Source organism: Antennarius striatus, chromosome 13 (genome assembly GCF_040054535.1).
Source record: "Antennarius striatus isolate MH-2024 chromosome 13, ASM4005453v1, whole genome shotgun sequence".
Lineage (NCBI taxonomy): Eukaryota > Metazoa > Chordata > Actinopteri > Lophiiformes > Antennariidae > Antennarius > Antennarius striatus.
The window spans coordinates 20,962,911-20,977,500 of record NC_090788.1 but is presented as its reverse complement, the minus strand read 5'-3'; the positions used below and the strand labels follow the sequence as shown (position 1 = coordinate 20,977,500).

The window sequence follows — 14,590 nt, the reverse complement described above, 5'->3', positions numbered from 1 at the left end:
TCAGACATAGATTTACATTTTTTAGGACAACAACATTTGAATTTATTGTATTTTTTATTTTTTTATAATAGCGTCTTTAGTAGTTCAGCGACTGGCAGAGCAAAAGCCAGTGTATTCTTGGTGCTGGTCCAGAGTTGCATCAGAAAAGACAACCAAAAAAATTCTGCGATGAAGATACTTTGGAGCGGTTGAAAGAAAAATACGAACATTTCTAAATTTTTTATTACGTATTACATTTTATTTCAGCATCAGTTTCAAATCCTGGCAATAGCTGCTACAAGTAAACATGAGGTTACATTTCAAACTGTTTTTAACACCAACCATACATTTTAACAATTATAAAAATGATCATTTTTAAATCTAAATAGCTAAATAGCAACGTCACTCACGTGGCAAACATTTCACCCAAAAACGACGTGAAACAAAGAAGGTTTTTGAGATTACTGGTATAATCTGGAATGGATCCAACAGGGTTTCCAGCCAATTTTTTTTGTGTCTGTGTTCGCTGATCACTTCAAAACCTTTCTGTGTGAACGTGAAACCTTTATGAAAGGCAAAAGCAAAACTTCTCAGCTTTCGTTATAAATGATGTGTGAATGGAGCCTGAATTAGAAGCGGTGGCAGGAGACTGATCCAACTGTGATGTGTGTGTTTTGCTTCGTCACCATCGACTTTTCAAGTACCTCAAATCATGAAGTGATGACAAACTGGGTATCCATGCATGAAAAGAACGACGCAATTATCTGCTGGAATTCTCTGCATTTGTTTCATCTGTCAGAATATAAGGTGTGTTGATGTAACCGTGTTCCACTGCTGTTTACAAGCGCTGATGGCAGCAGTTAAGAGACAGGCTATTATCAGCTTTATCTCTTCATCAATAAGAACAATAAAAATGATTTTTAACAGAGAAAAAAGAAAACTATTTGTGAGGAAATGCTCCAAAATGACAGATTTTCTTTCGTGGTTAAACTATTGCTTCTAAAATTATTATTATTATTATTATTATTATTATTATTATTACAATTACTACATTTATTTTAGATTTTCTTTTAAGTGTACACAGTATTTTTTCAATTGTGACATATTTCAAGTATGTAATAAATATGTTATATGTCACACTACGCCACAAACCTCCAGGGAATATGAACACAAAATAAACTATGTACACATTTGACTTTTTATTCCATGTTCTCTAATTTCATATCAACTAACAAACAGCCACATTTTCATTTCTGGGTCTTTCCAGCAGACCGTTAACTTTTAATAAATTGCATCACTTGATTGGTTATTTGGTTCAGCGAATCATACCGTCCATCAAATGACTCCCGTTTTATCTCCTCTCACGGTCCGCAGCAGATACAGCCTGTGGACAGGTGGCCTACTTTCCTCCTGGTGTCCAGATTGGCTGCTTGATGACTTCTAGTATCAGAATTTCCTTTAATACATGTTCTGTTTTTTCCTATTTGCATGTTTTCCCCTGAGGAGATAAGCAGAGCTCCCATTCAGTCCAGGGCTTCAGCGCCAATAGAACATACATTAAAATCCTCTTTTGGATCCAGGATACATCACACACATAAAGTCACTACAGTGATGATCTCTTCTATCTCAAACATGGACACACTGCAGGACTTGTAAAACACCGGCATGTCACACACAAGTAGAGAAATCTAAGATGCAGGTGTCGGAGGAAGCGTCACACTCCCTCTGGTGAGCGGCTCCACGTGAGCGAGCAGCACTATCAGCTGCTCCAGGACGTCGTTCTCATTGGCTGCTGTGGAAATCGTCCAAATGTTAAATCCTAAGCATCAAAGACGCTTTTAGATTTTATCGGGGGAGCGTCGATTTGTGTGTAAGCAGAACGGGGCGTTTAAGACTGGATCTCCATGACTAGAAAATATTCATCAAACGACCATAGATCAGATTCCTGCTCTGATTGTCAGGAGAAGTGATCAGGATTTGTCTTGTTGTCTGATCCCGGCACAAAAAACTACAGTATTTTCTGTACTATAAGGCGCCCTGGACTATAAGGCGCACCTTCAATGAATGGCATATTTTAAAACCCTTTCCTTATATAAGAAGCACTGGATTATAAGGCGCACTGTCGGTTTTTGAGAAAATTAAAGGCTTTTCGGTGCGCCTTGTAGTGTTGAAAATACTGTCGCCAAGTGAAGGAGGACCGTGCCATCATGTGACATTGGTTTTTCTTTCTTGGCCTCATAAACAAACTTAGTAGATACATAACAGGTTTGGGTTGTGGCAGTCCTCTGCTCACTTTACAGTATCCGTTACCCCCCCGACTCCATAATGCCTGCTTCTCATAGGTGAACACGTTGGTTTATTCAGCGTGTAATAGAATTTGGCAGCCGCCTCGTCTGCAGGAGCCAAAAAGGCCATTGAGCTGAAACCAACGTCAGGAGAACGGAGCCAGCCTTAAGGCGAAAGCAGAGGGCAACTGATCCAGGATCTGCAGAGCGCACAATGAGAGTGTATTTGAGTGGGAACACAGCAATTACTCCAAGATGGATGGTCACCTTTCAATGCACTTCAAGGGCAGACCAGTGAGGGATCATTACCTTTGTGAAGGGCTGAATGGAGAGCTTTGTTGACTGCATGGAGCATTTTGTAGAAGAGGAAAAAAGTCTTTTGTTTCATATCCAAATCTAAGCATTAACACCAAAAAAAAAAAAAAGTATTTCCTCAAAAAAAAGCATTTTTTCCCCTGCACTTGTTTTCCAATTATGTTTAATCAATAGGATATTTTTCACAGTAACTGGAGCCAAATTTATTATCAAGAAACAACAATAACAGATTCAACATCTCTGAGTTATTTTATGACCAACTGGTCTTTCGGTGGCCTTCAACACATATGCAGATTAACGGCACGCATTAATGCCTGGGTCTCATTACATTGTGTTTCAAGCCATTTATATCACATTCGACCATGTTTGCACCCATCTAAGAATCTCTCTGTGTAAATGAAGTGTGAAAAACGTGGGAGGATTTGGACTGCGCTGTCCACTCTCTTCTCAAATATATAATTTATACACATTTATTGCTGTTTCGCTGCCAAAACTGGACCGGTTGCCTTGAGACAGCTTCCAACGGCATCAGACACATAAAAATAGCTGCTCTTCTCTTCCCGTCCTGCACGCTAATTTACCGGTGTGTCTGTTTCTCCACTTTTTAAGTTACTTTCAGTTTGTCTTTCTATATAATTAGCTGGTAGTCTTCTTCAGGAAGACTAACCTGTTCTTTTTGTGCTGGAAAAGGAGCAGACAAAGTTAGAATGACGGTGATTTGGCTCTCCTCCTCCATCTGTTTTGTTTTCCTTCCATCTCCTTCTTTTTGATGAGCTGGGTCTTCAGTCCCCCTTATAAAATCCCATTAGCTCTTAATGAAGTCAGGCTCCTAGCCTCTCGGCCTCACCTCATTTAGCACGATTGTCTGGCGGCCATTAGCATGGAGGCAATTACAGCCGTGCGACAAGAGTAATTGGAAATGCCGACAGGGACCCTGAGAAATGGTAATAAATAAATATAAAAAAAAATATTCAAACTAATAAGCTTCCATTCAGATGGTGGGGAAAGGAGCCGCATGTGTCGAAGTTAAATCAACATAATTACAATTAGGGTTGGTGGGGTAAAAAGCCCGGGTGAGGCAGAAATGGATATGGAAGACGGGTAAGCGTAGAGGTAGCAAAGTGAGATGGAAATGTGGGATCACACACGGCGAAGCTAATAATGTGGAGCTAAGTGTGACCCCAAATTCATGTAACGAGAGGTCAGGGGGAGGATGGGGGAGCCGGCCAGACTGCCTGCTTATTGATTTTCCTTTCGGTAGTTCGAATAGAGCCTAAAATCATTTCATTTTCCCAGAACATGTTCAAACCTTAGAATCTGATGGATTGTTCCCTGAATGTGATTTATCAAGAAAAAAAAAGGCTTAAAAAGTTCCACAGTTCCTCAATCTGCAGCTGAATGATGTGACATGTTTCAGATATGAGTGTATTTGTATAAAACATATCTTATATACGAATTAAATGTTTATATTAAACTAGTTGTGTGTTTGGGATGCATTTACACACAATTTTTAGTCTATCCTATAAAGATTTAGTTGTTGAACCTTTGGATATTTGGCTGCTTTTTAACTGACAGAGGGTGAAACTGAATAAAACATATGTTGATATAAATAAATATGTAGATAAGTGTTTAAATTATTTCTATAAATGCCTTACTGTGATCGTGGTGATTGGAGACTCGCTAGAGCGACCTGGACTGACGTGAAAGTCCCAGCCTGAATTATAATCCACCTTCTTAATAGATTCTCTGCTCTGCTCCTTAATGGAGTCTTAAGAATCTATTATGGTCAGATTGTGTGTTTCGCTCCTCCTGTGATCCCGATTTTGTCTAAAAAGAGTCTGCTTGAGGGTCTGAGAGCTTCGAACTTGGTGGAAAAGTTGAAATGAACCTCGATGCTTCGTTTCACATCTCTTTAATCTGGTTTCTCTTTATTTAATTTTTTTAACACGTTCAATTACTACTCAGGAAGTGATTGAGAACGTGTTGAGTGCTACAAAGCAGCTGATATTTATGGTGTTGACATCTGTTAGTGTGTATTATGTACAGCAGATCCAGATAATACTGGATCAAAACTATTGACATGACATCCTACTGTAAACAGCCAGTTCACAGTAGGATGTCAATGAAAAACAACAGGAAACTCTTGTGTTAATATCAGCTTGTTTTTCACTTTTTCAATTTTGTTTGTTCATAAAAAAATTATGAACATAAAAATCTATAAAAATAAGAATCTATAAAAATCTTGAACAGATGTGTGTCCTTCATTCTACTCTCTTGTCTCTCATTTTTAGTGTTGATCAGTAGAACACACACATGAAGTCAACCAGGATGAATGTCTGCCATGATTCATTCATTCATTCATTCATTCATTCATTCATTCATTCATTCATTAAACATAATTGCTAAAACTATTTTGGATCTTTTTCAGATGCGTGTGCTCTTTCAGTCCAGTCTTTAAAAAGTAATGAGACTAAGTCTGTAGAGATGATTAAAGTGTGTAAAAGATCAGACGTGTTCTGAACACATGAGAATGAAGCTGCAGGAAACCCTCGGCCTTCATTTGCAGTAGATTCAATAACACAGCAGTTGTGAATGTAAGACCATGAATTCCATACGTCTATCTTTTTAAGGTATGTTCAATATTCACCAAACCAGCTCTGGCTTTAGAGACCATCAGGTCGATTCGTTCAGTGGGTTTCTAAGTAGGGCCCAGGGATCCTTGAGGGGCATTGAGGCAGTTCCAGTGGTGAAAAAATAAAAAGTAATGAACGGATTTTCACCAGAGTTCAATAAGAAACACGATGACAGAATGTACGACTATCCTGTAAATGTTCCACACAGTCCGCAGTTTAATCTGTGATGTCTGATGTCATGCAGATTATACTAATATTTAAAGTAACTTTAAAATAACATTATTATGGGATGGAACAGCCAGTCCCACCCGCTAAAAGGCCTACTTGAGGAGTCTTGGAGGCTGTTAGACAACAGCAGGCTGCAGGCCGGGTGCCAGATTGCCATGGTATCTGTGCTGTTACCCCCACTCTGCACCCCGCCCCCTCTCTCCCAACACCACCCTCAACCGCTGCCCCCTTTCCTGCCTCCTAAGCTGAATGACAGGTGGCAGAAACCTGATCAACATGAGCCTTCATGAGGGAAGCGCTCCCATCTGAGGCGGGCACGCTGCCCACTCACCCACTCAAGGGCCACAGCACAGGAGTGTGTGTGTGTGTGTGTGTGTGTGTGTGTGTGTGTGTGTGTGTGCGTGCGTGCGTGCATGCGTGAGTGTGTGTGTGTGTGTGTGTGTGTGTGTGTGTGTGTGTGTGTGTGTGTGTGTGTGTGTGTGTGTGTGTGAATAAGGCAAGGGATGGGGAGCTGGACAACAATGGAAACAGGAGCACGGGTGATGGGTGGGAGTGGAGGGTGTGTGTGTGTTGGGGGGGGGGGGTGTAATGCATTTTTTGGCTGGGAAACTGAGCGGCAGAGCTGGCACCGGGTGTCCAGGGCTCAAACGGGAAACGGGAGTCTGGCTCCCATAATAGTCAGTGTGAGAATCCCAGAGGGTCGTCTACAGCAGCAGGGCGAGTGGCTGCTGTCAACAGTGACCCCCAAGACCTGAACCGAGGTGCCCCCGCCCTTCAGCACCTCCCTCTAGCACCACTGTCCAGCTAAAGCTGGGTCATTATTAGGAACCCGTCTCTGAAACACGTTAGCATTTTGGAAGCGAGGTCCTGACAGTTTGGATGTTGAGACTTTTTGGAACACATGTCAAACTCAAGGCCCGGGGGCCAAATGTGGCCCTCCACATCATTTTGTGCGGCCCGCGAGAGCATAAAAGATCAGAATGTCTAAAAATAAATAGATTTTTAAAAAAGTGTGCTTTCACCAAAAACTACATTTCCCACAATGCAGTAATTCAGCCCATTTTAACTTTGACAAAACCATTTTGAACAAAGTTAATGTTCTAACTTTTTTTCTTCATTGATTGATAGTTTGATCCTTGATTGATGGAGTTCTGTGGGTTTAATAACCTGACAAATTAAAAGGATTTAAGAACAGAGAAACAAAACAAACTATAATGTTTGTAACTTGAATAAGTAATAAATTCAGTTATTTAACCGGAAGGCTTGAACAGACTCAGAAGGAACTTCCCCTCGTCTCTATTCGCTGGCGCCTCCTGACAGACCCTGTAGCGGCTCATCTTTATGATGCAAAGACATCTTGATGTACTTTAGTCTGACACACCAAATCAGATTTGAAGCCCTGTCGGCCATCACAAGTGCACCAGAGCATCTTGGCGCGAAATTGGAAAACCACAGTGAAACACAGGCCTGTCCTTGTGCAACCCACTGTCCCTGTTCTTCATGAGGAAGTTTATTTGTCTAAAATAGCTTTACAAGCCAACTCCCCATGAGCTGGAATGATTGTACAGGCAAGGGGGGGGTGATGTAAGAGTGAAGACGGGGGTTCTCCTACCAAGAGGAGATTTAATTAGTGAAATCTCATTAAGTATAACAAAATTAAGCGTAAGACAATCCTTGGTGGGGAATCACGCTTGGCTGACAGGAGTGGGGAACACTTAGGGGTGAGAGGACATGGAGGCTGGCTGTGCGATTAGTCTGGCCTGCGTGGGGGAAGAGACGACTGGTTGAGTCTGACTGGACTTCCAGAGGTAGACCACAGGACACTGGTATGTGAGGCGCACCCCCATTGTCCCAGCTCACGCCGTCTGCAGCCGTTTAAGAATCCAACTCAAGACTAATTAGAATTTAATGGCAAAATAGTCAAAAACATTTTACATTAGAGGTTGATGTCCTGGAACAAAAGTACAAGAAACCGAGTGAAGCTCATGAGAGCTACAGCCAACGGGGACAAGGTTGAGCTGTCGTTCTGTCAACCTCCAAAGCCGTTGCCATGCAACCGTAGCAGATAGAAAGATGAAAGAAAAAGCTCAGCAAAGGGGATGAAAATGAGATGATGACCTTCACCTTGAGAAAACTAGGTCAAGGTCAAATTTCAACTTCTGTACACTCAGGAACCAGATAAGATAGAAAAGACGAGGGAGAACGCCAGTGTGAGTAAGACCATAGATCAAAGCTAGTACTTTGATCTACCTAGTACTATCCTTGATCTATGGTCTTGATCTATGGATCAAAAGCTAGCTTTAGCTAGTGCATTGATAGCTATTCTAGCTATGCACTGGCGTTGATCTATGGTCAAAGCTAGTGCATAGCTTTGACCAACCCCGAAAGGTCAAAGCTATGCACTAGTCAGGAACTACTTTCAGGGCACCCTGACCTACCCTGAAAGGAGGTCAGGGTGAGTCGCGGGATGTTGTCTCTGACTGCCTTGTTTATTGCTTTTAATAAGCAGCTGAGAAAAACTTTGAGTCGAGACAAATAAACTATTAATAAAGTTAGTCGTGCTGTTCGTGAGGCCAACCTGAGTGGGACCTGAGCGTACTGGATTGATGGAGCACATGAGTCAAACACCGTTTTAAAAAACCTGTGAGAAGCATGAATCATTGAAATCACACCTTATAGGAGAAGCTTTAAATAGCGGGACACAACATGGACACGTGCCTGGATGTCTGTATGTTGCCAACATAACATCCCGATTACGTCAGTCACTTCTACTGGTGGTGCAAACAGAAGAATGGATGATCAACATGTTAATTCTGCCCACTTGGCAGTTCCATAAAAAACCCCTGAAAGGTTGGGTCTGGAAACCTCCTACATTACTTCCCATCAAATACAGGCAGCGTCATTCAAAATGTGTCCTTTACTCCAACACCCTGTCAAAAGGGAGCGAGTACCAATCACTCCACGATGCTTGATTCAAAATTCCTTGGACAAAAAATGTTTAATCCACAGTTGGTCCTGGGTTGATATGGTGTATCTGCTGGTTTTTATGGTTCTAGCTTGATCCGTTGGATTTATTTATACACCAGAACCAATCTGTAACGGGCATGAGACATGAGCAGAAACACCCACCGCTCCTCCCACACATGAGTCATGACATCCTCCTCCAGTCAGCACGCAACACGTTTCTACACACAGACTTCTAGACGGACGGAAAACCTGCAGAACTTTAGATGTAACCCGGGCCTGGATGGACTAAATGTCCTGCAATGTGAATGTTTTCCAGGTCAAATCTAGGATGCTGGTGAACCCCCAAATGATCAGCAGGACAATCAAGCACAAGACAGCTGCAAGATTTTACACTATAAGATCAAATGTACCAGCTTGAACGTCAGCTGTCTCATGGTGTGGATTGAAAGTCCAAGAAAATCAAGAGGAGGAATTATTATTTGGTCGCTATTAATTACAAACATGTGAATAGCAGAGATATTGAAAGTGTTGAGGTGGAACCCCCTCCTGTCTTTGGACCTCCTTTTAGATCTCCTCCTCATGCAAAAATAAAATGTGCTTTTTACCAATATATGCAGCATTTTGATTTAAACTCAAGAAACACAATCTTCTACAAAAGATAAATAAAATGAACAAAAACTGAATAGAAAACTGTTTTTTCGCTCTGGTCATGTTTCTCTGTTCTGTCCTCCCTCTCTGCAGCGCTGGGGCGGGGCAGGAGGGGTCTGGGCTCGTGGGTGGAGCCTGGTCTCCACACCTGAGCTCCATGGGGCTGATTACCTGGGGCCTATTTAGCCACCTTCCCATTTCGTTCAGCGCTGGAAGGTTTCCTGGTCATGAATTCTGTGTCTCTCACGTTGCTGACCTCGTCTCCTGCCACATGCTCTAGACGCAAACTCTTGTTCCTATGATTCTGTTGTTTTTGGTCTACACGAGTTTTTCCCTGCATAAGGTGATTTTCCATTGTTACTTTATTAGCTAGTTTTATTTCTCAGGAGGTGATTTTCTGTTGTTACTTTGTTAGTTTAACTTTTCCCCTCAAAGGTGATTTTCTGTTGTCATTTTGTACATTTTGTACATTTCTCTCTCTTGGACTCTGCATCCGGGGTCCTGGCCTTGCTTTTGCCTCGCGGCAAATAACATTAATTATATTTTAGTTATTTCACACACAATACAAAACAGATGGGGAAAAAAATACAGATAATTTCAAAATGTCCGGAAATATTATATAATAGGCAACACATGCTTGTCACAACGCTCATGGGTGTAATATTAGTTCCACACTGGAAAGCAAAGGATGCTAGAATTATTTGGCTTATTACAATCAACCAAACAGACGGGCAGAAATATTTCCAAACCTAATGGAATTGTCTCTGGAATGACTCGGGTGGAGATACAACAGGTGGAGACACAACAGCAAACAAACAGGCGTTTCTGACAAACTAATCCTACTGCACCAACCAATTTCCCCAATAACCACATCAGTGCAATCAGTGCAGCTTCCTAGTGATAAAAACAGGTTGTGATCCCTAAAAACGGTTCTTGGTCTCTTAATCAGAACTGGTTTCTTGGATTTCTGCACAGCACACGTATCACGACATCTTCATCACAGCACGCTGCACAGTGGTAACTATCACAGCTTCAGCAACATGAACACTCAATTATCTAGTCTGAGCAATAATGAGATACAGCTTCCATACAGCAGATCTTCTCCTAAAATGGAAAAAATTAAATGGAATACCCACTTATCTGACACGTTGAGCAAATTTGTGTCTTCTAAAATGTTTTAGTACCTGCCTGTCCTTGTATTTACAGAATCGGAGCACTATATTAAATGAAATGACCTTTTCAGTACGGAATGTAAAGGTACACATAATTTACTTAAAAGTAGTGTTTCTGTGGGGAAAAGTCAATCTCCAGTTGTGGACAAAAATAAAAAGAATTAATCCTGGAGATTGAAATTGTTGTTTAGATCCAGGGTGATCACCAGCCGTGTAGTCTGGCGTGTCCGTGTGTTTATAGCATGAGTTACATTTGATTGATGCTTTAAAGTGAAATCAGACTGTTTCATGAGAAACACAATCAGCTCTGCCAGATATGTCGGAACCGAATCGAGACTGAATATACATTCAGATGACGCTCGGGAAACACATTCGTGCAAATTGCGTACAGATTTGTTAATGATATGTATAAACAAACTTAGGATTATACAGCCTGGTTTTACTGAAGGGTTCACAGGAAGGCAAAAGGAAACTTACAGTTAGCTTGCCCACAGCAACGCGGCACCTTTCAGCGTTGTTCTCGCTCTATCCAACGTTCCACACAGAGCCTGTAGAAGAGATGAGAACATTGAAATACGAGAAAGTCGTTGTTAAGCTGACAAGAACAAGCTTAATAATGTGTGAGGTCATTAAGACGACGACTGAGCAAGACAGAAGGCAGCAGTATTGATGTATGTTTTACAATTTTGTCATTTTGTCCCAACTCACAGAACCAATCCAGGTATCTGTTGGTAGAACAATGCAAACACAAACAGACAGCAAAGAACTTTAAAATATGTGTCCAAGGACACAAACTGGCCTTAATGCAAAAACAAGCACACACAAATAAGATGTGAACTGGAGGGGCTCCACAGGGCAAAAAGACAAAAAGGATTGTGTACTTTGTGTTTTTAATTTAAAGTTTATTTAAAGGTCACAGCTTTTTAAATTCATATTATGTTTTTCAAGTAAAATTCAGAACTTTGTGTGTTTTTTTGCTTATTATTTAATATGAACCTGGTAACATTTAACATAGTGACAAAATTTCATCAAATTTATTGTCAGTTTTTGTATTTTTACAGACGTTTTATGTACAGACATGAATGGACAAGGAGGAACGTCTAAGCCCCCTGTGGCTGCAACAGAAAAAAAACCTAATGTGTTGCTTCTACTTAACTACAGAAATGTACAGAAAATCATAACATAATCAATCAAAACTAATTAATATTTGGTGGAATTCAGATTGAGTGTGTTTAATTGTTTTTGCATTATTTCAGAATGTTAAATGAAGTGTGTTTTGATTTTTTTTTTTACTGTTTAACAGTTTTTACAGGAAATCCATCATTTTATTCAACTCTCCCTGCAAACAAAATGTACCCAATTATATTTTTGACTCCATAGGTGCAAAGATAAGATAAGATAATCCTTTATTCGTCCCACAGTGGGGATATTTCCAAACAGGGAGTTCTAGGAACCAGATTCCTCCGAGCATCTGAGTAGCTGAGCCTCACAGAGTTATAGCGCACATGCAAAAGATTTAAGTTCAAATGAAGAATTCAGGGCTGGACACCTGATCTTTCGCTTAAAGCTCCTCTAGAACAGTGGGAGTGTGGTCCGGCCTCACAGCAGGCCGTCACCGCCAGCAATCTGCTAACACACAGCCTCTGAAGGGATGGTATTTATCCAGTGGTGCACAGCTCAGCGGGGCAGCTGTGTGTGTGGTAGGTAGGTAGGGACTACCAGAGGCCCGCCGAGGATGGAGGGGGCTGGAACCAAAGCTGTGGGGATTCATGAGAGGAGGATGGAACATTATTCTCTATTTTACATCTGCCTGCGTCCTAAAAGCAAGTCACAACAGCAGATCCTTCACACTCAGTAATGCTTAAATCACTGGGATGTATTCATTGATATTTATATACTTCTATAAAAAAACGTATGTATGTGTTGGAAACTGAATTTTGACAAAAGTTGTGCTTACTGACTAAATAATGCAATGTTATTTACATTATTATCAACATTTATGGTCACTTCTTCGCGTCACAATTGCAATGAGTTTGCTTTATTTGAAAGGATTTCCAACCATAGTATTACCATAGTATATAGTAGTAGTAATACCATAGTATTGGTTGCCAGGCTTCATTTCTCCAAGGTTCTTAAATATCTCAAAGTCAAAGCCTTGAAAGCAAAGAGGGCTTGTTAATGATAGCGGGGATGATCTGAAACCACAAGAAAATGAGGGAGTCTTTGGGATCCAGATCCAGTTTCGGTGCCAAACACCCCCCCCTCCCCACACACACACACACACACTCGGACCAGGTTTGAGCGAGAGCATTTCTTAGGTTTCTTTCAGCCACAAAGAAAACATTTTAGCCTCTCAGTAATCCTTCCCGAAGCCCTCCCTAAGCGGCGAGGGCCCTTCCTCCCTTGGTCATCCCTGCGGACCCGTCTGGGATCTGGCAGGAGTGTGTCTGTGCTGAAACCCACCACACACACACACACACACACACACACACACACACACACACACACACACACACACACACACACACACACACACACACACACACACACACACACACACACACACACACACACACACACACACACACACACACACTGTTCACCACCTCTCCAGGATACCTCTGGGATCCAGATGGCCTTCCTGTTGATGTCAAAGTAAATCAGAGCTGGAGATGGTGCAGCGAGGGGCTCCCCCCAGGGGGCTGGAGGTCTAATCACCACGTTGCTCACTACAGCCTCAGAGGAAACATTAGCATTCCTGAATCAGCCTGGACTCCACGCGTGTAGACTGGTTCACACTGCACAGTCAGGTAGATGTATTTTACTCATTTCAGTAATAGGATCATTACGAGTAACTTTGTAACCCCCTTACAAAATATCAAGTAAAGAGAGAGGAACTTGTCTATGCAGCAAGGTGGAAAAAACACTAAACTATTTATTTTAGACAAGAATGTTGCTGGTATGTAAAGTGAAATTAAAGGTTTGTATGGATTAGGGAACGTAGTAAAACAGTCTCTAGGGTTGATCAATGGATAATTCATAAACTTCTACTTATACAATGGGTTGATTACAGGCATGAAAAGAAAGACATTATCTCAAGCTCTGGTTAAGCAGAAGACATAGGGACTGAATTTCTACAGTATTGTTAATTATTTAACTTTCTTTACAAAAATATTTTTGACAGACTCCTGAAACATAGTGAATCTATAATGACAGTGTGTTAATTTAAAAAAAAAAGAAGAGCTCTCAAACTACCACAGAGAGCTCAATATAAATTCAACAACAGTTCAACCGATGAACGAGTCCTTATCTCAGCAGAAATCTCCCCTTTGAGGAAGCAGAGGGACGCTCTGGTCTGGGACTGGAAGGAGCGAACGGCCAACAATAATAAACCGAGTGATGCCTCTCGTCTGATAGACAAGCTCAGGTTTCCACGAATCAGCATTAGAACAACCGCCGTGGGCCTGGTCTACGACCACTATTAATAATTTTCACATCATCAGCAGCATCACTGATGTCATACAAGGATAAGGTTATTGTATTGATTACAAATACGTTATTTAAAATGTTGCTGTGTTTACTGTTAATTTAAATCTGTGTTTTTCCTCCATCCTGTTGATGAATAAAACACATTTAACTCAATGGTTGCTAAAGATGGTGAAGATGGACAAACAAATCAGTAAAACAAGGCAAATAGTGCACTGTTTGACTTTGCTGTAAATTCAAAGTAAAATATGTACAGTACTCTAATGGACTATGCAGTAAAATACTGCAAACAGCAACGCAACTGTGAGTAAAAAGTGTAATTATTTACATTAAATTTTCTGTAAATGCTTCTGTAAAGAGAATTCAGCAATGAACTGTGTTTTCTTTACAGTAATATACTGTATCACTTTGCTCCTGTCAGTAAATTACTGTATATTTACAGTCAAACGTCGTGTGTGTGTGTGTGTGTGTGTGTGTGTGTGTGCGTGTGTGTGTGTGTGTGTGTGTGTGTGTGTGTGTGTGTGTGTGTGTGTGTGTGTGTGTGTGTGTGTGTGTGTGTGTGTGTGTGTGTGTGTATGTGTGTGTGTGTGTGTGTGTGTGTGTGTGTGTGACCAGACACCGGTAAGCTAACTGGCTTCCAGGACAGACACTGAGCCTCTTCAGTGTGAGAAATATGAGACCAGCACATCGATATTCAATATTATTGATATTCCTGGGAAGTTCGGCGGGCTGGACGAGGCCTCAAAATCTATTGTAAATTATTTTATGCTGTATTATTTTAACTTTTACTTTTAATTAAGGCACCTGCACACGTCTCACTGTGTCTGTACTACATCTTTTAGTGTTTGTCTCATGAAAACGCAGCCGTTTCTCTCCA

The 14,590-nt window shown here is 41.2% G+C and overlaps 1 protein-coding gene across 1 annotated transcript in view; it reads right to left on the bottom strand.

The window, feature by feature from the left end:
* The window catches only part of pknox2 (pbx/knotted 1 homeobox 2), a 76,612-nt gene extending 62,650 nt beyond the window's left edge, over positions 1 to 13,962 (bottom strand). The window contains exons 1-3 of the mRNA XM_068330457.1: positions 12,847 to 13,962; positions 11,777 to 11,984; positions 10,705 to 10,775 (exon numbers count right to left, since the gene is read on the bottom strand). The gene's annotated coding sequence lies outside the window, so the exon portion shown is untranslated. The remainder of the gene's footprint in view (positions 1 to 10,704; positions 10,776 to 11,776; positions 11,985 to 12,846) is intronic.
* Between the last annotated feature and the right edge of the window lie 628 nt (positions 13,963 to 14,590).